The sequence below is a fragment of the Bubalus bubalis genome, chromosome 5 (assembly GCF_019923935.1).
Source record: "Bubalus bubalis isolate 160015118507 breed Murrah chromosome 5, NDDB_SH_1, whole genome shotgun sequence".
In the NCBI taxonomy this organism is placed as follows: domain Eukaryota; kingdom Metazoa; phylum Chordata; class Mammalia; order Artiodactyla; family Bovidae; genus Bubalus; species Bubalus bubalis.
Genome location: NC_059161.1, coordinates 26,109,483 through 26,133,879, shown reverse-complemented (window position 1 = coordinate 26,133,879; position 24,397 = coordinate 26,109,483). Strand labels below are relative to the sequence as shown.

Here is a 24,397-nt window from a genome sequence, read left to right as displayed (position 1 = left end):
TTGGTCTGTCCGACTGTACTTCCCTGCTGAGAAGCCCTTTGACTTCACATTTCAGGAACTAGCTTGGATGCCACCTCCAACTTTTCAACCTCAGGATCAGGGGGCTCCCATAGCTCTGGTTAACTGCATGTACCTTAATCTGCACGCTGCCTGTATGTACTCACAACAAATTTAGAAAAGTCAGCAGTGGCCACAGGACTGGAAAAGGTCAGTTTTCATTTCAGTCTCAAAGAAAGGCAAAACCAAAGAATTTTCAAACTACTGTATAATTGTGCTCATTTCACATGCTAGCAAGGCAACTCTCAAAGTCCTTCAAGCAAGGCTTCAACAGTACATGAACCAAGAAATTCCAGATGTACAAACTGGATTTAGAAAAGGCAGAGGAACCAGAGATCAAATTGCCAACATCTGTTGGATCATAGAAGAAGAGCAAAGGAATTCCAGAAAAACATCTATTTCTACTTCATTGACTACACTAAAGCCTTTAACTGTAGATCACAACAAACTGGAAAATTCTTAAAGAGAAGGGAATACCTGACCACATTACCTGTCTCCTGAGAAACTACTATGCAGGTCAAGAAGCAACAGTAAGAACGAGATATGGAACAATGGACTGGTTCAAAATTTGGAAAGGAGTATGTCAAGGCTGTATATTGTCACCATGCTTGTATGAGTACATCATGTAAAATGCCAGGATGAACCAAAGCTGAAATCAACATTTCCAGGAGAAATATCAATAACCTCAGATATGCAGATGATATCACTTTAATGGCAGAGAGTGAAGAGGATCTTAAAAGCCCTTTGATGAGGGTGAAAAAGGACAGTGAAAAAGCTGGCTTAAAACTCAACATTCAAAAGACTAAGATCATGACATCAGGTCCCATCACTTCATGGCAAATAGAGGGGAAAAAAGTGAAAACAGTAACAAATTTTATTTTCTTGAGCTCCAAGATCACTGCAGACCGTGAATGTAGCCATGAAATTAAAAGATAGGAATATAGATAAATGAAACAGAATTGAGAGTCTGGAAATAAACCCTTATATTTATGGTCAGTGGGTTTTTAACAAAGTTACAAAACAGTTCAACAGAGAAATTATGCTATTTTTGACAAATGGTGCTGGAACATTTGGACATTTAGAAGCTAATAATATATGTATTATACATATATGTATATATATACGTGTATATACATATTATGTAAGAAAGATAGACCTTGACAAATACCCTCTATCTTATACAAAATCAACTGACAGACCTAAATGAAAAATCTAAAACTAATAAAATTCTAGGGAGAAAAAGTAGCTTGCAGTCTCATCAGAACAAAAAAATTCTCTATGTCCAGTGACAATGTTAACTAGATTTTTTGTGGTGACTAGATTTAATGTTATGTGTCAATTATACCTCAGCATAAAAAACAAACAAACAAAAAAAAACACGTAGCTAGCTTGCTCTTCTGTATTTAAGGAACCTTCCCCAATATAAAAAACCCTACAATTACCTCATCTGGAGCAGAAACCTCACAAAAGAGAGGATGACCATCCTCCTTAAAACCTACCCCAAATATCCCTATTTTCATTCATCTCATAACAAAGGTTACATTTCTGCAATGTCCTGGTGGCCTGGAAGTGGTAGCACATCCCTGGGTACAACTGGTGCTGAGTGCAGGTTCTCAGATTTGCCCCTTCTTCCAAGGAAGCACTACCTCCTCTTCAGAATAAGTATGGACCAAAATAATCTATATATTATGCCTTCACTAAACACCTGCTATAAAACAGTCTGAGGTGGGACTTTCCTGGTGGTCCAGGGGATAAGACTCCAGGCTCCCAATGCAGGGGACTTGTGTTTGATCCCTGGTCAGGTAACTAGATCCCACATGCTGCAACTACATCAAATAAAGACAAATAAGTATTAAAAAACAAAAAAAAAGACTGCAGTATGTGTAGCTCCCATCTCTGGCCTTGTTTATTTTCAGTGGTTATATAATCCTTTGACCCACAGTTTCTGGCTCCAACTAAGGACCCAAAGCTGAAGTACAAAAGCAAACTCCAGCTTGGAAGGGAAGGTAGAAATGTTTGTTCTCACAGAATCTGTCCCCATGACCACTGAAATAACCAGCTCAGATTCTCAGTTTTTATTCACTGCAATCAGTAAATATCTATTAAGTAATCACAAGAGATTTATTGTGCAATTAAAGTTGATCATGTAGTATGCAACCACGAGAAGACACAAAGCCAGATTTGTGCACAGTCCATTCTTGATGAAGAGTAAGCATATACCTTTATGTTTTCACAGACTGTGTTTACAGAGCAATTCCAAACTCTTTTCATTGGGTGGCATGCCTCTGTGTGACTAAAGTTTCTAGGCTTCATATGCGCAAGGTAGCTAGGCAGAGAATCTCCTAAAACTCAATCCCGTTGTTTCTAAGGGAAGTAGGGGTTGTACTTACACTGGAGGAGGATAAAGATAGACTTTGAAAGAGCAGGTGATTAGAGGTTAGTGTCCAACATCATGGAACTGATCTCAGTAAGGTAAGGATCTCATTGCTTGTGCTACCCCAAGTCCCCAACTGTCCCACCAGCAGGTATTGTTGGTGACAAGGTAAACCCCAGGAGTAAAGCCCATCACTGCTATAAGAACTACTTAAATGTTCCTGATTTGAGTTGTTTCTTTAAGCAAAAAATATATATATATATATATTTTTTTTTTTTAATCATATACTTCAATAATAATGTAAAGGGCAAAAGGGATGAGAAAGGAGAGATGTTTAGGGGAAAGAGAATGACAAAGGGATGAAAAAGTAGACCAGGACATGGAAGCAACCTAGATGTCCATCAGCAGATGAATGGATAAGAGAGCTGTGGTACATATACACAATGGAGTATTACGCAGCCATTAAAAAGAATACATTTGAATCAGTTCTAATGAGGTAGATGAAACTGGAGCCTATTATACAGAGTGAATTAAGCCAGAAAGAAAAACACAAATACAGTATACTAATGCATATATATGGAATTTAGAAAGATGGTAATGATAACCTTGTATGCGAGACAGCAAAAGAGACACAGATGTATAGAACAGTCTTTTGGACTCTGTGGGAGAGGGAGGGATGATTTGAGAGAATGGCATTGAAACATGTATAATATCATATATGAAACAAATCACCAGTCCAGGTTCGATGCATGATATTGGATGCTTGGGGCTGGTGCACTGAGACCACCCAGAGGGATGGTACGGGGAGGGAGGAGGGAGGGGGGTTCTGGATGGGGAACACATGTATACCTGTGGCGGATGCATGTTGATGTATGGCAAAACCAATACAATATTGTAAAGTAATTAACCTCCAATTAAAATAAATAAATTTATATTAAAAAAAGAGAGAAGAAATAAGGAAGGAGAACATTACCCTATAAGTTCACTGAGGCCATATACCAATACCTTGTACAGTACCTTGCACTTAGAGAGGGAAATGCTTATTCAATGAATGAATGAATGAACATTCATGAAAAATGAGCGAGAAACAAGATACATGAATATGTTAACTTATAAATAGGTTTAACTCTCTAAATACTAAGCACATGTGCCTTTATATAAAAAGATAACACTAATGATACTCCTTCCAAGCTCCTCCAATCAGAAATATGTACTTCCTATTGTTTATCCTCTATTGGATATGAATCAGCCATATATCCTACCCATCTCCCTTTATCACCAGGATGTTGATCCCAGAATGGAAAAGAGCAACAGATGCCTATTAGATCTGAACCCACAATTTGGTTTCCAGTGGAACTATACTCTCAACTAACATGAGACGGAAATGAAGGCTGAATGCCTATTTATAAGAACTGACTACATACCTAGTGCATATACAAAAAAAAATAAACCAAAGGTATAAGATGAAATTCTGGGCTTCCAATCTACAAAAATTTCACAAAAGATCTTATTGTTAATTGCAAAATAAGCCTATTTGCCCATGGAGACCCTTGGGAAACAGTGTCACTGACTGGATAATATATATAAATACTTTGCATATATAATCTTAATTGTCTGGCTTCCTGAAAAATGAAAGAATTTAGTTCAGAGACATTTGAGCTCAGTATCTAAGGACTACATTCCTTCTCCTAGGAACACAGAGATCTTTTATTTCAACAACTAAATTCCAGCCATATGCTAAAGATGACTCAGTGCCCAGAAAGCTCAGGAGAACAAATCTCAAAGAGAAACTGCCTCTGTGAAATGCCCCACTTCTCCCACCCAATATTTACATGCCACCTAAGTATCACCCATGTAGTCTGAAAGCCATCAAAGAGACAATGCTGATAGGTCCAGAAGTGAACGATAGTTACCACAGATATATTTAAGGAGAATTCCTCTACTCAAGAGCCTGAAAAGTACCTCTCAAATTTAGTTTTCAAAATCATGGTTTTAAAACACACTGGCTGAGAATCTGGAACCTAGTATTTATTGAGGTTATTTGATCCATATTCACTCTACAGAGCAAATAGTGATTTCTGAAAGAAGGGGCAAAACTGGGAACCTGGATTCAGCACCAGTTATATGCAGAGACCTGCCCACTTCCAAGCCACTAGAACATGCTGAAATGTAACCCTAGTTATGGGTCTAATGACAATAGGAGTGTTTGGGGTAGGTTTTTTAAAGCTTTTTAAAACGTCTTTATTGAATTTATTGCTTCTTTTCTTATGTTTTAGTTTTTTGGCCATGAGGCATGTGGGATCTTATCGTCCCAACTAGGGATCAAAGCTGTACCTCCTGCATTGAAAGAAGTCTCAACCACTGTACCACCACGGAAATCCCTTGGGTAGGTTTTAAGGAGGATGGGCATCTTCTCTTTTGTAAGCTATCTGCTCCAGGTGAGGTAACTGTAGGGTTTTTGAGGGAGAAAAAGACTCCTCAGATACAGAGGTGCAGGCAAGAGAGACTAAGAGTGACTCAAGATTCTCAAGTTTCAAGTTCAACCAAAACTCCTTATTTCAAGTTTTGGGACCTCATTCCTTCCTTATCAATGACCTACTTTCCCATGGAACACCTTGCAAGGCTGTGAACTAAACTGATGTAATTCTGCAATCTGCACAATCAAATTTTGCATTTGATTTTCAATAATATCATGCCTATGACTATAAGAAATAAAAGATCCTTTTAGGGTTTCTGTGGAAACTCTCTGGTTCTCAGGCCAAGAAATGAAGTTGTTTAAGTTGTTTAAGAGTTTAAGATCCTGAGATTTTCACTTTCTTTCTGTAAGCACTCCACTGTACTCAGTAACAGCCAATCTGCAACAAGGTCCTTGCAGTGATTGCTGCTTCTGTAACAGGTGCGGCAGCCACTTGGGCCCCCAAAGAACATGTGTTTCATCACCATCAACCACATGTGGCTATTTGATTGTGATGCCACTGAGTGTCATGTAAAAGTAGCATCACATTTCCCCTTGGCGAGGGGCTCAGACCAACCCAACCACAGAAACAATCTTCAAAAGAGTTTCTCTCCTTGGACTAATCCTAATACCAATTTCTATTTCAGTCAGGGTTCAGTTAAGATGCAGAAACTGCAGCAATTCAACCAGGGAAAGCATAATATAATGAATTATTCACTTGGTGAAAAGGTAGTTAGCTACTACAAGAGTGTAAGAGAATTTTATGGGAATAGAAATGGCAACCACAGAATACAGCTATTATTCTCAGAGCTGAGGGAAGGATAAATAAGGAGGAAACTTCAAAATGTAGAGAAAAGCTGCTCCAGGCTAAGATTTGGGTCTCTAAGGAGATGGCTCAGCTATTAAAGAAACACGTCACTCACCACTTGGATGAAGAGTAAACCTTCTAGAGGACACTCACTAGCTGGAGCCATGGGAGCAAAGCACCACCACAAGGAATACTGACAAGGCCAGCTGTGGCCTGATTCATTCACTGTCATGTGGAGAAAAACAATCAAGATGAGTCCTTCATTCTCCAGTTTGGAGAATCCCATCAGCACACCCTTCACCCCCAGTTGGTCAAACCCAACATCTGGCAGAGAAAAAACTGTAGCTTGCAAGAGTACAGTTCCAGGATCATATAGCAGTATGATGAAAGGCAGATGTGGAGCTAAAGGAAAATGAATGAGCAATTGGAATACCTGAACATAAACACTAGGAGGAAAGATGGAAAGAGGTAAATAATTACAAGATATACTTAGAGGCAGAAGCACTTGTACTTGATTTTGAGTCCTTTTGGAAATGAGTAAAAGGAGGGCTCAGGATGATGTTCTCCTGAGAGAAGGGGGAAAACTGGGGATGTTCAGTCTTGTATCAAATGAGTTTTGTTTGGTGGGGGAGGTAGGGAATTAAGAATTACATTTTGGGCATATTCCATATATCTATGACAGAGGTCAAGGTGTCAAATGGCAGACAGCAATGCAAAACTTGAGGCTGGCTGAAGATAAAAATGGGCATCATCAGCAGGTAGATGCTATTTCAGGTCACAGGACTAGAGGACATCACTTACAGAGAAACTGTACTTAGATAAAAGGGCAACAGTGTGCTCTGAGAAGCTCGAACACATAGAAATCAGAGAAGGGATTGAGGCGCGAGTAAAGGAGACAAATTAGCCAGTGAGAGAAGAGGGAAAAAATCAGGAGAATTTGGGGTTATGGAGGCAGAGTAAGAAGGGTTTACCCCCAAAGTAGTCAATTCTGTCAAATACCAATTCCACTGGATTTAATAAGATGAGTTTAAATGAACAGAGGAAAAGAGAAAGGAGCAGAGAAGTGAGTTGTAGCAAGAGGAAACGGTGGGTCAAGGTAGGACTTTTAAACTGAGCTGTTTGATATGAGAGCCTCTAGTCACAGGTAGTTCCTGAGCACCTGAAATATGACTAGTGCAAAATGAGATGTGCTACAGGTATAAATAATGCACCAAGTTTTTAAAACTTAGTACAAAAAAAGTATAAAATATCTTGTTAATAATTTTTATATTACTTGCATGTTAAAATGGTAAATTTTGTATATAATGTGTTAAATAAAGTGTATTACAATTAGTTTTTCTTCTTTTCACTTTTCTTGGTAGAATTTTATTTATGTATTTTAGTTTTTGGCTGTGCTGAGTCTTCACTGCCCCGTGTGGGCTTTCTCTAGTTAAGCGAAGGGGGAGGGGCTACTTTCTAGTTGTGGTGCTCAGGCTTCTCACTGTCGCCGCTTCTTCTGTTGTGGAGCACTGGCCCTAGGTCTGAGGGCTCAGTAGTTGTGGTGCACGGGCTTAGTTGTCCTGTGGCATGTGGGATCTTCCAAGATGAGGGATCAAACTCATGTCCCCTGCATTGGCAGGCGGATTCTTATCCACTGGACCACCAGGAATATCCATCTTTTCACTTTTTTAAGGTGGCTATCATAAAATTTTAAATACATACATGGCTCACTTTATCTTCCTATTAGAGAGAACTGTATTAGAGCATGTTTGCATGCTAACAGAATGAGCAGGGGAGAAGCAGAGATTGATAAATGTAGAAAGAGAAAGCAGAAGAGGGAAATCATAAATAAGCTTTAAGAGATAAGGAGAAGTGGGGAAACAACCATAGATTGATGGACAGAGAGAAAGACAGATGTACACCTGCACATATTTCTCATATCCTTTAAAAAGAAACGGTGTGCACTCAGTCACACCCAACTCTTTGCGACCCCATGGACTGTAGCCCACCAGGCTCCTCCATCCATAGAATTCTCCAGGCAAGAATACTGGAGCAGGTTGCCATTTATTTCCTTCTCCAGTAAACAGAGGCTATCCAATCTTTATATATGGCCATGAAGCATTAATAAACATTTACCAAGGTCTAGGCTGGACTCCAGGAGTTGGTGATGGACAGGGAGGCCTGGCGTGCTGCAATTCATGGGGTCGCAAAGAGTTGGACACAACTGAGTGACTAAACTGAACTGAACTGAAGGCTGCAAATAAAATCTTAATATGCTTTCAAAGGTTCAGTTCATATTGCAAGAAAATAAGAAATTCACAAGAAAAAGGCAGCAAACTCAATCTAACATCATGAACCATATAAAACAGTTCTCTAGATAACTCTTGGGTTATCTGGAAGTCAAAACTAAAATACAGAATGTTTAGAAATTAAAAAAAAAACAACAACTACATTTCAAAATTCATCTGATCCCACCAAAGCCTTAACGGAAGGAAACATTCAGAATTTTAGTGATTTTCTTAACATACTGAAGACAAACTAAATGACTTAAGCATTCAAATCAAGAAACTAATAAAAGAATACACAGAAGAAATACAAAGAAGAACTAACAAAAAGATCTTAATGACCCAGATAACCACGATGGTGTGACCACTCACCTAGAACCAGAAATCCTGGAGTGCCACCCAAAGTCAAATGCGCCTTAGGAAGCATCACCATGAACAAAGGTAGTGGAACTGATGGAATTTCAGTGGAGCAATTTCGAATCCTAAAAGATGAAGCTGTTAAAGTGCTGCACTAAATATGCCAACAAATTTGAAAAACTCAGCAGTGGCCAAAGGACTGGAAAAGGTCAGTTTTCATTCCAATCTCAAAGAAAGACGATGCCAAAGAATATTCAAACTACCGCACAACTGCACTCATCTCACACACTAACAAAGTAATGCTCAAAATTCTCCATACTAGGCTTCAACAGTACATGAACTGAGAACTTCTAGATGTACGAGCCGGATTTAAAAAAGGCAGAGGAACCAGAGATCAACTTGCCAACATACACTGGATCACAGAAAAGGCAAGGGATTTCAGGAAAACATCTACTTCTGCTTCACTGACTACACTAAAGCCTCTGACTGTGTGGATCACAACAAACTATGGAAAATTCTTAAAGAGATGGGAATGCCAGACCACCTTACCTGCCTCCAGCAAAACCTATATGCAGGTCAAGAAGCACCAGTTAGAACTGGACATGGAACAATGGACTGGTTCCAAATTGGGAAAGGAGTATGTCAAGGCTGTATATTGTCACCCTGCTTATTTAACTTATATGCAGAGTACACCAGGGCTTCCCTGATAGCTCAGTTGGTAAAGAATATGCCTGCAATGCAGGAGACCCTAGTTCGATTCCTGAGTCAGAAAGATCCACCGGAGAAGAGATAGGCTACCCACTCCATTATTCTTGGGCTTCCCTTGTGGCTCAGCTGGTATAGAATCCGCCTGCAATACGGGAGACCTGGGTTTGATTCCTGGGTTGGGAAGATCCCCTGGAGAAGGGAAAGGCTACCCACTCCAGTATTCTGGTCTGGAGAATTCCATGGACTGCATACTCGAGGGGATCACAAAGAGTATATCATGAGAAATGCCAGGCTGGATGAAGCACAAGCTGGAATCAAGACTGCTGGGAGAAATATCAATAACATCAGATATGCAGATGACACCACCCTTATGGCAGAAAGCAAAGAGGAACTAAAGAGCCTCTTGATGAAAGTGAAAGAGGAGAGTGAAAAAGCTGGCTTAAAACTCACATTCAAAAAACAAAGATTATGGCATCTGATCCCATCACTTCATGGCAAATAGATGGGGAAACAATGGAAACAGTGACAGATTTTATTTTCCTGGACTCCAAAATCACTGCCGATGGTGACTACAGCTATGAAATTAAGACACTTGTTCCTTGTAAGAAAAGCTATGACCAACCTAGACAGCATACTAAAAAGCAGAGACATTACTTTGCTGACAAAGGTCAATATAGTCATATAGTCAAAGCTATGGTTTTTCCTGTACACATGTATGGATGTGAGAATTGGACCATAAAAAAGGCTGAGCACTGAAGAATTGATGTTTTTGAACTATGGTATTGGAGATGACTCTTGAGAGTCCCTCAGACAACAAGGAGATCAAACCAGTCAATCCTAAAGGAAATCAATCCTTAATATTCATTGGAAGGACTCTTGCTGAAGTTGAAGCTTCAATACTTTGGCCAACTGATGCAAAGAGCCAGCCCATTAGAAAAGACCCTGATGCTGGGAAAGATTGAAGGCAGGAGGAGAAGGGGATGACAGAGGATGAGACAGTTGGATGGCATCACTGATTCAATGACACAAGTTTGAGCAAGCTCCAGGAAATGATAAAGGACAGGGAAGTCTGGCATGCTGCAGTCCATGGGGTCGCAAAGAGTCAGACATGACTGAGTGACTGAACAACAATTAAAGAACATCAAAATAAACCAACAGAGAATAGGGGGAACTAAGTAAAAGTAGAAATTAATGAACTAGAAAGCATAGGAAAACTGCATAAACCTGATAAAACAGTAATTTTGTTTTTGTTTTGTTGTTAAATACTACAACATAAAAACCATTAGTTAGCAGAACCAAGAAAAAAGGAAGCGGAAATAAAAATATATACAATGAGAAAGTGAATATAACCAAAAACGGACTAAAATTAAAATTTCCAACATATGCCAATAAATTAGAATCCCATGGATGGAGGAGCCTGGTGGGCTACAGTCCACAGGATCGCAGAGTCAGACATGACCGAGCGACTTCACTTTCCTTTCACTTACTTTCACATGAAATAGACATATTTTAGAAAGATATAAATAACTAATATTGACTCTTTAAGAGTGAAAACTAGCCTAATAATTAGAGAAGAACTTAAAAATGTAGCAAAAGTTCTAACTTCAAAAAAGCAGTAGTCGAGACTGTTTTACCAGAAAGTCCAATATATTTTAAAGAACAGATAATTTCTGAGTTATTTAAATCATTCAGATAATAAAAACTATGACAAGCTTCCCAATTTACTTTTTTAAGAAGTTTATCCTGACTCTAAAAAGTGACTATGTGGACTTCCCTGCTGGTAGAGTGGGTAAGAATCTGCCTACCTACGCAGGGGACATGGTTCGATCCCTGGTCTGGGAAGATTCCAAATGCCTTGGAGCTACTAAGCCCGCACACTAGAGCCCAAGGGCTGCAACCACTGAGCCTATATGCTGCACCTACTGATACCCTTGGGCCTGGAGCCTATGCTTGGCAACAAAAGAAGCCACCACAGTGAGAAGCCCGTGCACCCTAACGAAGAGTAGCCCCTGCTCACCGTAACTAGAGAAAGCCCTCGCATAGCAAGGAAGACACGGTGCGACCAAACAAATCATAAAAAATTATAAATAAAAACTAACAATGCTAGCAAAAATAAAATAAACCTTGGGTCATTTTCACCACGGAATATAAATTTTAAAATCCAAAGTAAAATATTAACAAATCTAATTTACCACACTATAGGATACTTTTGACAGCAGCCAACAGAAACCGTGATTCAAATTATTTTTAACCACATGAGTATTTCTTGACTCAGACGGAAGTCTAGAGGTAGAGTAAGTTTTAGGACAGGCTGCAGTTCAATGATGTTATTAAAAATCCAGATTTTTTTCCCCATGTCTCTTCTGTGCCATTCTTGGTGTTATGTCATTGCTAGTCTTGTAGAAATATGACAGCAGTATTTTCAAGCATCCAGGCACAATTCTCAGAGGAAGATGGAAAAATGACTCCCTTTGATTTTCACTTCAGAGAAAGGACAATTTTTCCAGAAGCTCTCCTAGCAGATGTCATGTCTCAGTAGAAAGAACTAGATCAAATGTCTATTCCTGGGCCAATTCCAATAAATGACAAGGTATTGTTTTAGTCTGTAGCATCAGAATCCCCTGGAAGATTTATTTAAACACATATCACAGGGTCCCATCCCCAGTTTCTGATTCAGTAGGTCTGGCATGGAGCCTGATGATGTGTATTTCTTGTAAGTCCCCAGGTAATGCTAATATTGATTATCTTGGACAAATTAGGACTATCTCTGGAGCTGAAGGTGAGGTCAGCCTCCCTGAGGCATCTGGCTGCCCTGAGGATGGAGAGATACCTGCTTAGAAGTGTGACTTATGTAGCATTTTCAACAAGGAGGAATAAATTTGAACAGAAATGCCAGAACAGAGGACAGTAGTTTTAGGCTTCCAAGACTGGCAAGCCAAAGGAAGGTAAATATATGTGAGGAAACTAATGGAGTTAAGTTTGCTTGCAGATTTCTCTGGTGCCATCTCTGAGTTGATAAAAGTCTGTCTCCAGCAAAAGGAGAATTTACATATTGCCTTTAGAAAGAAAGGGAGCAGCTTTATCTGGCTTTGATGCTTCTTAATTGCCTTCAGCTCAAATAATTTTCATGTCAAAGAAGCATATTTTGAGGTGACATTCTGATTTTCTTCCGTTTCCCATTTGAAACTTTATCTTCAGGAGGTTTCACGTATTAAGGCTGAGTTTGAAGCTGCAGAAAGACTTGAGTTAGATATTGTGAAATAAGAGATCAAGTCAAAGGGTAAAAAAAAAAAAAAATTGGAAAAAGCAGAAAAGAATATATCTAATTACAATGTCCCATATCTTACTTCAGTCTCTTATGAATAGGTCAGTCCAGTTAAACAATTGTGTTTCATCTAAGGAGGCAATGTTGCAGGTTTCCACCTAAACATGGTCTCTGTGTATGGTGCAAGCAATCAGGTATTGAATAAAACGTATTCCTATAGAAATTTTAAAAACAAAGTTTAATGATAGGAGAAAACTTACAAACCAATTTTTTTAGTCTGGAGACCAAGCAGTAGAGAATATACCTAGATATGGGGTTTCTTTCAGTAAACCCCATCCTTTCTCTAAAGTAAGAATGGCAGTGTCAATTTTTGATGAATTTCCTGGTTTGCAGTTTGAATGCCTATGTTGGTGTTGGATGTTCTAGTAAACTTTCTGAGTGACCCACAAAGCAGCAGGCATGAAGAATGTCCATACATCACATCTGTTGTACTGATTTCTCTTAAATTTATAACCAATTCATCTAGTTTGCAGTGCTCTGGGAAAAGGGCAGTTGTACTTCTTAGTGATTCCAAGTCAGAAAGTTGGGAGAAAAAATGAAAATAATAATTTGGTGAGTTGTAGCCAGGTGTTGAGAAAACCTGAAGAATTCAGGAACCAGTACAGTTTACAGGTAGGGACTAAAACCTCAAAGACAATGAAAAGGGCTAGAATCTAATACCCAAAAAGATGTGCCACTTTTTATGGCACTGATAATTTTTCTGTCTAAAGTAAGACAAATTTGTTTGGCAAAATAGTCTAATCTCACTAGATTTGGCCTCATTACTTATATAAGAGCAGCAAGACTGACCAAAGTTCTTCTGATTTTTCTTTGCTGGAACTTTTCATAAGGAATCTCAGATTGGACTTTTAAAAGCTTCTCAAGGCTAGTAAGCCAAGTCAAGGAGTCATCACAAGACTTTGCCTACAACACACATTGATTTGGGTGAATTCCTCTCTTTCTAAGGTCCCCCAAATATTCTGAGGTTCCTGCTCTACGAGGTAGTGACCTCCCTCACTCACTGTGATGTGGGAACCCTATAAGCAAGATACAAGTTGGATTTTCAAAGTTATCTTTTCTGGCTTTTTAAGTCAACTTTACTTCCTTAATCATGGTCGACAAAAGAGTCCGAAATGCAGTACTTGGATGCAATCTCAAAAACGACAGAATGATCTCTGTTCATTTCCAAGGCAAACCATTCAATATCACAGTAATCCAAGTAAATGCCCCAACCAGTAACACTGAAGAAGCTGAAGTTGAACGGTTCTATGAAAACCTACAAGACCTTTTAGAACTAACACCCAAAAAAGATGTCCTTTTCATTATAGGGGACTGGAATGCAAAAGTAGGAAGTCAAGAAACACCTGGAGTAACGGGCAAATTTGGCCTTGGAAGACGGAATGAAGCAGGGCAAAGACTAATAGAGTTTTGCCAAGAAAATGCATTGGTCATAGCAAGCACCCTCTTCCAACAACACAAGACAAGACTCTACACATGGACATCACCAGATGGTCAACACCGAAATCAGATTGATTACATTCTTTGCAGCCAAAGATGGAGAAACTCTATACTCATCAAAAACAACACCAGGAGCTGACTGTGGCTCAGATCATGAACTCCTTATTGCCAAATTCAGACTGAAATTGAAGAAAGTAGGGAAAACCACTAGACCATTCAGGTATGACCTAAATCAAATTCCTTATGATTATACAGTGGAAGTGAGAAATAGATTTAAGGGACTAAATCTGATAGAGTGCCTGATGAACTTTGGAATGAGGTTCGTGACATTGTACAAGAGACAGGGAGCAAGACCATCCCCTTGGAAAAGAAATGCAAAAAAGCAAAATGGCTGTCTGAGGGGGCCTTACAAACAGCTGTGAAAAGAAGAGAAGCGAAAAGAAAAGGAGAAAAGGAAAAGATATAAGCATCTGAATGCAGAGTTCCAAAGAATAGCAAGGAGAGATAACAAAGCCTTCCTCAGCGAACAATGCAAAAAATAGAGGAAAACAACAGAATGGGAAAGACTAGAGATCTCTTCAAGAAAATTAGAGATAACAAGGGAACATTTCATGCAAAGATGGGCTCGATAAAGGACAGAAATGGTATGAACCTGACAGAAGCAGAAGATATTAAGAAGAGATGGCAAGAATATACAAAAGAACTATACGAAAAAGATCCTCATGACCCAGATTATCACGATGGTGTGATCACTCACCTAGAGCCAGACATCCTGGAATCTGAAGTCAAATGGGCCTTAGAAAGCATCACTACAAACCAAGCTAGTGGAGGTGATGGAATTCCAGTTGAGCTATTTCAAATCCTAAAAGATGATGTTGTGAAAGTGCTGCACTCAATATGCCAGCAAATTTGGAAAACTCAGCAGTGGCCTCAGGACTGGAAAAGGTCAGTTTTCATTCCAGTCCTAAAGAAAGGCAATGCCAAAGAATGCTCAGACTACCGCACAATTGCACTCATTTCACATGCTAGTAAAGTAATGCTCAAAATTTTCCAAGCCAGGCTTCAGCAATACGTGAATCATGAACTTCCAGATGTGCAAGCTGGTTTTAGAAAAGGCAGAGGAACCAGAGATCAAATTGCCAACATCTGCTGGATCATCAAAAAGCAAACACAGTTCCAGAAAAACATCTATTTCTGCTTTATTGACTATGCCAAAGCCTTTGACTATGTGGATTACAATAAACTGTGGAAAATTCTGAAAGAGATGGGAATACCAGACCACCTGACCTGCCTCTTGAGAAACCTATATGCAGGTCAGGAAGCAACAGTTAGAACTGGACATGGAACAAGAAACTGGTTCCAAATTGGAAAAGGAATATGTCAAGGCTGTCTATTGTCATCCTGCTTATTTAATTTATATGCAGAGTACATCACGAGAAATGCTGGGCCAGAAGAAGCACAAGTTGGAATCAAGATTGCCGGGAGAAATCTGAATAACCTCAGCTATGCAGATGACACCACCCTTATGGCAGAAAGTGAAGAGGAACTAAAAAGCCTCTTGATGAGAGTGAAAGAGGAGAGTGAAAAAGTTGGCTTAAAGCTCAACATTCAGAAAACGAAGATCATGGCATCTGGTCCCATCACTTCATGGCAAATGGATGGGGAAACAGTGGAAACAGTGTCAGACTATTTTTTGGAGCTCCAAAATCACTGCAGATGGTGGCTGCAGCCATGAAATTAAAAGACACTCACTCCTTGGAAGGAAAATGACTTTTCCTTCCACCAACCTAGATGGCCTAGTGCCACCAACCTAGATGGCATATTAAAAAGCAGAGACATTACTTTGCCAACAAAGGTCCATCTAGTCAAGGCTATGGTTTTTCCAGTGGTCATGTATGGATGTGAGAGTTTGACTGTGAAGAAAGCTGAGTGCCTAAGAATTGATGCTTTTGAACTGTGGTGTTGGAGAAGACATTTGAGAGTCCCTTGGACACCAAGGAGACCCAACCAGTGCATCCTGAAGGAAATCAGTCCTGAATATTCGTTGGAAGGACTGATGTTGAAGCTGAAGCTCCAATACTTTGGCTACCTGATGCAAAGAACTGACTCATTAGAAAAGACCATGATGCTGGGAAAGATTGAAGGCAGGAGGAGAAGGAGATGACAGAGGATGAGATGGTTGGATAGCATCACTGACTCAATGGACATGTGTTTGAGCAAGCTCCAGGAGTTGGTGATAGACAGGGAAGCCTGATGTGCTGCAGTCCATGGGGTCGCAAAGAGTCAAATGCGAGTGAGTGACTGAACTGAACTGATAAGAACAGATTTTTACTGAATTTATGAAAATATATTATCATGAAAATAAAAACATTCAATAAGCTTTTCCAAATTCTGGAGGCATCATATAGGGGAAAAGAGTAACTGTTTCACCCTTGTCCACAAAGGTATAATTGACCAAGCTGCTGTAAGTTAGAGATATAATTTACCAAGCTGCTGTAAGTTAGAGGTAGCTCAGGGAAGAGAGGAAAAGGTTTCTTTAAATCTGAAAAACAAAATATTAAAGAACTAGTAATGTTCCAAACAAAAATTCATAAAAATTATAATCATTCTCACCAGTTCACTCAGTGTCATATAATTAATTGTTATTAGGCCGAAGAATTAATGCTTTTGAACTGTGGTGTTGGAGAAGACTCTTGAGAGTCCCTTGGACTGCAAGGAGATCCAACCAGTCCATTCTAAAGGACATCAGTTCTGGGTGTTCTTTGGAAGGAATGATGCTAAAGCTGAAACTCCAATAGTTTGGCCACCTCATGCAGAGTTGACTCATTGGGAAAGACCCTGATGCTGGGAGGGATTGGGGGCAGGAGGAGAAGGGGACGAAGGAGGATGAGATGGCTGGATGGCATCACCGACTTGATGGACATGAGTTTGAGTGAACTCTGGGAGTTGGTGATGGATAGGGAGGCCTGGCATGCTGCAATTCATAGGGTTGCAAAGAGTCGGACATGACTGAGCGACTGAACTGAACTGATGTTTGATATTGGGTTTGCAGTTTTAAGAATCCATCAATTTCCCTATTTGAGTTTTGGAAATTTACACCCAGTTCAATGGCACAATCTTAAAAGTTATCAGAATTCTGTATTCTAAAGTATTCATCAAGGTCCTTTCCACTAACCTTTGAGGACAAGCAGTTTTGGATCATAGTTGCTTACAAGTTTTCAGGAAGGCATCAGAGTAAAACAATAACTGTGAATAACAAAAGATTTAAAAATATCCAAAGTGAAGGACTTAATAAGAGTCTATTTAGATACAATTGGGGAAAAAATGGTTATTTCTGAGACATACAACGTTTTAAGATGATAACTGGAATTTAACTGATAACATTATACCAGGACATATCAGATTTCTCAGAATCTCATGTAATTTCTGTAACACTTACATGAATAATATATATATTATTTATACACAATATAACCCAAAAAAGTCAAACATCACGTCTTACTTGACAACACTTCTCATGTAATTTAACATGTCAAGTAAGCCTAATTAGTTTATTATCTCTTTTTTATAAGAAAAGAAATTTCTTGATATATTCTGGGGCTCTCTGATAAATTCCCAAAGTTAGTTTATGGTCAAAAAACTTCATTCAGAATTTGATTTTGGCAAGTTTGTCAAAAATGTCAAAGGCTCAAAATGTATGATTAAATAAAATCACAGGTGTTATCTCATTGTGGCTTTGATTTTCATTTCCCCAATGATTAGTGATGCTGAACATTTTTACATGTGCCTGTTGGCCATCTGCATTTCCTCTTTGGAAAAATGTCTGCTCAGTTTTGTTTTTTTTTTTTTTTAATGTTGAGTTGTATCATCTGTTTATATATGCTAGATATTAACCCCTTATTGGTCATATCACTTACAAATATTTTATCTCATTCAGTAAGCTGTCTTTTCATTTTACTGATAATTTCCTTTGCTGTGCAAAAGCTTTTAAGTTTAATTAGGTTCCAACTGTTTTTATTTCCTTTACTTCAGGAGATGGATCCAAAAAAATTGCTGCAATTTATGTTAAAGAGTGCTCTGCCTATGTTTTATTCTAGGAATTTTATAGTATTCAGTCTTACATTTAGGTCTTTAATCTACTTTGAATTTATTTTTGTATATGGTATTAGAGAATGTTCTAATTTTATTCTTCTACAGGTAGCTGTTCAGTTTTCCCAGCATCACATATTGAAGCGATTGCTTTTCCACTGTATATTCTTACTGCCTTTGTCATAGATCAATTGACCATAAGTGTGAGAGTTTATCTCTGGGCTCTCTACCCTGTTCCACTGATATGTGTCTGTTCTTGTGCCAGTACCATACTGTTTGATCACTGTAGCTTTGTAATATAGCCTAAAGTTAGGACATGTGATTCCTTCAGCTCTGTTCTCTCTCCAGATTGTTTTGGCTATTTAGGGTCGTGTTTCCATACAAAATTTTTTTAATTATTTGTTCTAGTTCTGTGAAAAATGACATTGCCATTTTGATAGGGATTGGATTGAATCCGTGGATTGCTTGAGTAGTATTATTTTACCATATTGATTCTTCCAATTCAAGACTATGGTATATCTGTCCATCTGTTTGTGTTGTCTTCAATATCTTTCATCAGTGTCTTCTAGTTTTCAGAGTATAGGTCTTTTGCCTCCTTACTTAGGTTTATTCCTATATATTTTACCCTTTTTTATGTGACAGTAAATGGGCTTGTTTCCTTAATTCCTCTCTCTGTACTTCATTGTTAGTGTATAGAGATGCAACTATGCAATTTTACCAAATTCACTGATTAGCTCTAATAGTTTTCTGGTGGCATCATTCAGTTCAGTTCAGTTCAGTTGCTCAGTCCTGTCCGACTCTTTGCGACCCCATGAATCGCAGCATGCCAGGCCTCCCTGTCCATCACCAACTCCCGGAGTTCACTCAGACTCACGTCCATCGAGTCAGTGATGCCATCCAGCCATCTCATCCTCTGTCATCCCCTTCTCCTCCTGCCCCCAATCCCTTCCAGCATCAGGGTCTTTTCCAATGAGTCAACTCTTTGCATGAGGTGGCCAAAGTACTGGAGTTTCAGCTTTAGCATCATTCCTTCCAAAGAAATCCCAGGGCTGATCTCCTTCAGAATGGACTGGTTGGATCTCCTTGCAGTCCAAGGGACCCTCAAGAGTCTTCTCCAACACCACAGTTCAAAAGCATCAATTCTTCAGCACTCAGCTTTCTTCACAGTCCAACTCTCACATCCATACATGACCACTGGAAAAACCATAGCCTTGACTAGATGGACCTTTGTTGGCAAAGTAATGTCTCTGCTTTTGAATATGCCATCTAGGTTGGTCATAACTTTCCTTCCAAGGAGTAAGTGTCTTTTAATTTCATGGCTGCAGTCACCATCTGCAGTGATTGTGGAGCCCAGAAAAATAAAGTCTGACACTGTTTCCACTGTTTCCCCATCTATTTGCCATGAAGTGATGGGACCAGATGCCATTTCGTTTTCTGAATGTTGAGCTTTTAAGCCAACTTTTTCACTCACCTCTTTCACTCTCATCAAGAGGCTTTTTAGTTCCTCTTCACTTTCTGCCATAAGGGTGGTGTCATCTGCATAGCTGAGGTTATTGATATTTCTCCCGGCAATCTTGATTTCAGCTTGTGCTTCTTCCAGCTCAGCGTTTCTCATGATGTACTCTGCATATAAATTAAATAAGCAGGATGACAATATACAGCCTTGACATACTCCTTTTCCAATTTGGAACCAGTTTCTTGTTCCATGTCCAGTTCTAACTGTTGCTTCCTGACCTGCATATAGGTTTCTCAAGAGGCAGGTCAGGTGGTCTGGTATTCCCATCTCTTTCAGAATTTTCCACAGTTTATTGTGATCCACACAGTCAAAGGCTTTGGCATAGTCAATAAAGCAGAAATAGATGTTTTTCTGGAACTCTGTTGCTTTTTCGATGATCCAGCGGATGTTGGCAATTTGATCTCTGGTTATATCTTTACATTAAAAAGATCATACACCATGATCATGTGGGATTTACCTCAGGAATACAAGGATTTTTCAAAATCCACCAATCAATCAATGTGATATACCACATTAACAAATTGAAGAATAAAAACCATATGATCATCTCAATAGACGCATGAAAAGTTTTTGACAAAATTCAGCATCGATTTATGATAAAAATTCTTCAGAAAGCAGGCACAGACAGAACAGATCTCAACATAATAAAGGCCATACATGACAAACACAGAGCAAAGATCATACTTAATGGTGAAAACCTGAAAACAATTCCTCTAAGATGAGGAACAAGACAATGATGTCCATTCTTACCCTTTTTATTTAACATAATCTTGAATGTCCTAGTCACAACAGAGAAGAAAAAGAAATAAAGGAAATCCAAGTAGGAAAAGAAGAAGTAAAACCATCACTCTTTGCATATGACATGATACCCTACACATTTTATACACAAAAATTCCAAGTGGTCACTCACAATGACATAACTTGAGTTCTGTTACTTTAACTTTATAATCATTGAGCTATTGTTGCTTACTTCAAACCTGTTGTTTAAATGCAAGAATTATTACCTCAGGACTCAGAGACAGAAACAATGCTGGAAAACAGCTTGAACCACAATGAATTTATAATTGAAATAAATGAGGTCTACAAATACTGAGAGAGCTGACTGAAGAGTGGAGAATTCTCCAAATTAACTTCTATGTAGAAGACTTTCTTAAAAAGAAAAAAAGGATAAGTAAGTTAAATGTGGGCTTCACTGGTGGCTCAGATGGTAAAGAATCTGCCTGCATTGTGGGAGACCCAGTTTTTATCCCTGGGTTGGGAAAATCCTCTGGAGAAGGGCATGGCGACAGACTTGTCTAGAGAATTTCATGGACAGAGGAACCTGGTGAGCTACAGTCCATGGGGTCACAAAGAGTTGGACACAGCTGAGCGACTAAGCACAGAACACAAATAAGTTAAATGTGCTAACCTAGAGCTAAGGTATATATTACATTATTAATACTCACCAGTGACTGAAGCAATTGTTTACAATTTAGACCAACATTAAGATTTTTCTAAGTATTTTATCATGAACATTGCTTAGAAGTTCCAGATCTTGGTGCTAATGACAAGCAGCCTGATATTATTATAATCATCATCATCTTTAAATTCTCAGAAAATTCATAGCTTGATTGCCTGTACCTGGGGAGGACTTCTCTCACCACCTAGCTTTAGTTCACCCTGGCTGCTGCTGCTGCTGCTAAGTCGCTTCAGTCATGTCTGACTCTGTGCGACCCCATAGACGACAGCCCACAAGGCTCCTCCATCCCTGGGATTCTCCAGGCAAGAATACTGGAGTGGGTTTCCATTTCCTTCTCCAACGCATGAAAGTGAAAAGTGAAAGTGAAGTCACTCAGTCGTGTCCAACTCTTAGCACCCCATGGACTGCAGCCTACCAGGCTCCTCCATTCATGGGATTTTCCAGGCAAGAGTACTGGAGTGGGGTGCCATTGCCTTCTCCGAGTTCACCCTGGCAGTAAGCCTCAAAGAATTTAAGTTGGGAAGCTAGGAGGCTATTAGTTAGTATCCTGTATAAAGTATCCCTTAATGACTACGTGGGTTATCTTGTACCATTCAGCATCAGTCGTCTGCTGTTCTGCTTCTAGAGTTTCTGCCACTTCCACTCTTCTCTGGGCCATCTCATGGCTTCTGCTTACTACCTTACTTAACCATTTTTCAGCTTCTACCTTTCCTGTGAACTACTTTGAACTGTTAATTTAATTGGCTGTCTTGCATTCCAGTCATCAAAAGAAGAACCAGTAACAAAACATTTTGTACCAGGCTCCCACAGGCTATTACCCAGTCTGCAGGTTGATTGCCTTTGAGTCAAGTACCCAGTCCTGGGCAACCACCAAAAGCCAGAGTGGCAGGGCCATGTGGTTGACTTTGCTGAGGAGAAATCAGGGCAAGGCAGGCATTCAAATTGGTTCCTCTCCCCAAACACTTCTTTTTCTCTCCTTTTTCTTTCTTCTTCCCTTTCTCAGTTCTTACTACTTGTCTGCTATCTGCTTTCTCTTCTCTCCCTCTTTACCCTTCCCGTCTCCTCTCTATGATAATCTCTGTAGATATACAGATATGAAGCTTCACAACTTGATATTCACTGCTCACTCTTTAAAAATATTAATTTGTTTCCATTATAGCATCAAGTCTCCTATGCTTAACTAAAAGCAGTTAAGAAAATTGGTAACTTAATTCATCATCCTTTAAGTAATTCCAAGTTGACTTTTGGTCTTCGTTCTATTATGTTAACTTGGTCTTCGTTCTATTATGTTTTAAAATCTAATTCTTTAACCATTAATGAAAAAAATCCACCGCCCCCCCCAAATCATTATTTGTGAAACCTACTAAACAGTCTCTTTCATTGTAAACAGTAAACTTTCAGGAAGAGTGCTGTATTTGGGGAAAGAAGTGTCAGAATTTACTGCTCCCATGTCCCTCTGAGAACGATTCATCATTCTAGCATTTCATAAGCTGTTGTCTTTTCATTTTTATTCCCACATGTCCTATTTTGCTTTCTTTCCAGATTGTAGATGTCTTGTAGCAGACATGACAGGAAGGAGTAACCACATTAAATATGATACAGAAGAGCAGTGGAGATTATCAGCCCCACTCACACAGCAGCTTGATAGTACTGCCCTGATCAAGAGTTTCCTGTACTCCAGCCCTCTATATTTTTTCTGAAAAGAAAATCTAATTTAACAAGAAAGCTTTATAAGAATTACTTTTAAAAACATCATCCCACCTTTCTGACATTAATTTCAAGTTTTAAGTATTTCCTCCCAAGTGAAAGTGAAAGGTACTCAGTCGTGTCCGACTCTTTGCAACTCCATGGACTAAACAGTCCAGGGAATTCTCCAGGTCAGAATACTGGAGTGGGTAGCCTTTCCCTTCTCCAGGGTATCTTCCCAACCCAGGTCTCCCGCAGTACAGGCGGATTCTTTACCAGCTGGGCCACAAGGGAAGCCCAAAGTGGGTAAGAATTTTTGCCTAGCTGCTATTATAACTAGAGATACATTGCTCTTTCATTCCCAGCAGAAAATGGACAAGAAACTTTGCTGTTGTGGCTGCAGGAAGATGGCCAAATGGTTCTCCAATACTTTGTGCAATCTAGTTCCACACCCATTATATCTAACAGGTCACAAACATTTATCAGTAAAATATGGTCTAACTTTTAGGAGTTCACAATCGCAATGTACTATTGTTCTTCCAAACGGCCATTGCCAAACCCTTCACTTTTTCCTTCCTACCTTTTAACAATTTGGCATCCTGCCCTCCCCCAACCCTCCATCAGCATTTACTGTTTTTATCATAACTGTATGTATACCTGCTTTCCTTCTAAGAGGAAAGACTCTCTCTTCTGTATCACCAGGCCTAGCATAGCACATAGAACACAGTTGGCAAAGCGAGGGTTATTGCATAAACTACTATCATCCAAGTAATAGCTACCATTTCCAGAGCACTTACTATGTAAACTACTAAGATAGTTATGAAAACAGATGCACCTGCAATTGGTATTACTGGCCTGGAAGTTGAGGGTCTTATCCCTATGAAAGAGCCCTTGGTGCACTATGGCAGAGGTTAACTACTTACAGTTTATCTACATTATCCTGGAGGCTTTCCCTGAGCAGACCATCCAGTCCAAGCAGCACCTGTTACCCTCCAGCACATGCTACTGTCTAATATATTCCTGTTTAATGATGTCTCCCTCACTATAATGAAAGCTCCAAGAGAATAGTCATCTTGCCTAACTTGGGCTTGGCAGGTAGAAAGTTAAATAAATGAATCTAAACTTCCATTTCCTTGGGTGGCCCTGTTGACTTGCACACAGTAGATCACAAGTAGGTTTTTATATTTATGCTTAAATTTCAGGATAATTGTGTTGAATATCTTATGGTCCATAATGAATTCTGGGAGTGGAATAAAACTAAAAGTTTCGTCACATTCCCCCAAGCACGTACTGACATGATTGCTGGAATTTTTGGGGCAACAAGAAAGCCACTTCCTCTGACGTAAGGTGGCCCACATGCCTGCGTCTTGCCACATCCTCTGATAACAGAATTCAGGATGGCTAGGCTGGCTGGGGCGGTCAGGATTCCAGACCCTCACGCTAACAGAGCCGGGAGTGCAGGGGTCTCTGGACCGCTTCGGCCTGCAGTCGGCCATGAAGAGGTGGGCAGGAGGGTCTCCGCGGATTCTGGCCGCTCCGTAGGGCGGCTGTCCGCCTAGGGGCACCCCTTCCTATTGCGTTCCTCTTCCTTTACCTCCAAAGCCCAGAACGCACCTCCAAGCCTCCAAAGGGCAACGTCATTGAGTCCCCTGTCACATGGAAGACGCGACAGTGTTCACAGGCTCCCGGCAGGGCAGAGGCCTGGCGGGGTGCTGGACCGGGCCCAGAACAATCCGCCCCGAGCCCTGCCTCAGATTCCCGCCGGTTCCAGACTCTCGCCCGGGTCGCCGCCGCTGCCAGACGCCAGATGCGGCCCCGCCCATCCTGCAAATGACCTGGCCCCGCCCATAGCTCCCGCCGCG

General features: G+C 39.8%; 1 protein-coding gene across 7 annotated transcripts in view; it reads right to left on the bottom strand.

Annotated features, from left to right (window-relative positions):
* The window catches only part of AADACL3 (arylacetamide deacetylase like 3), a 166,428-nt gene that overhangs the window by 141,013 nt on the left and 1,018 nt on the right, over positions 1–24,397 (bottom strand). For 6 of the 7 annotated variants that reach the window (XM_025285632.3, XM_044942824.2, XM_044942825.2 and 3 more), the window contains exon 1: positions 24,150–24,328. The exons of the other annotated variant lie outside the window; for it this stretch is intronic. The gene's annotated coding sequence lies outside the window, so the exon portion shown is untranslated. Of the gene's footprint in view, positions 1–24,149; positions 24,329–24,397 lie in introns of those variants that run through there. 7 annotated transcript variants of the gene reach the window in all.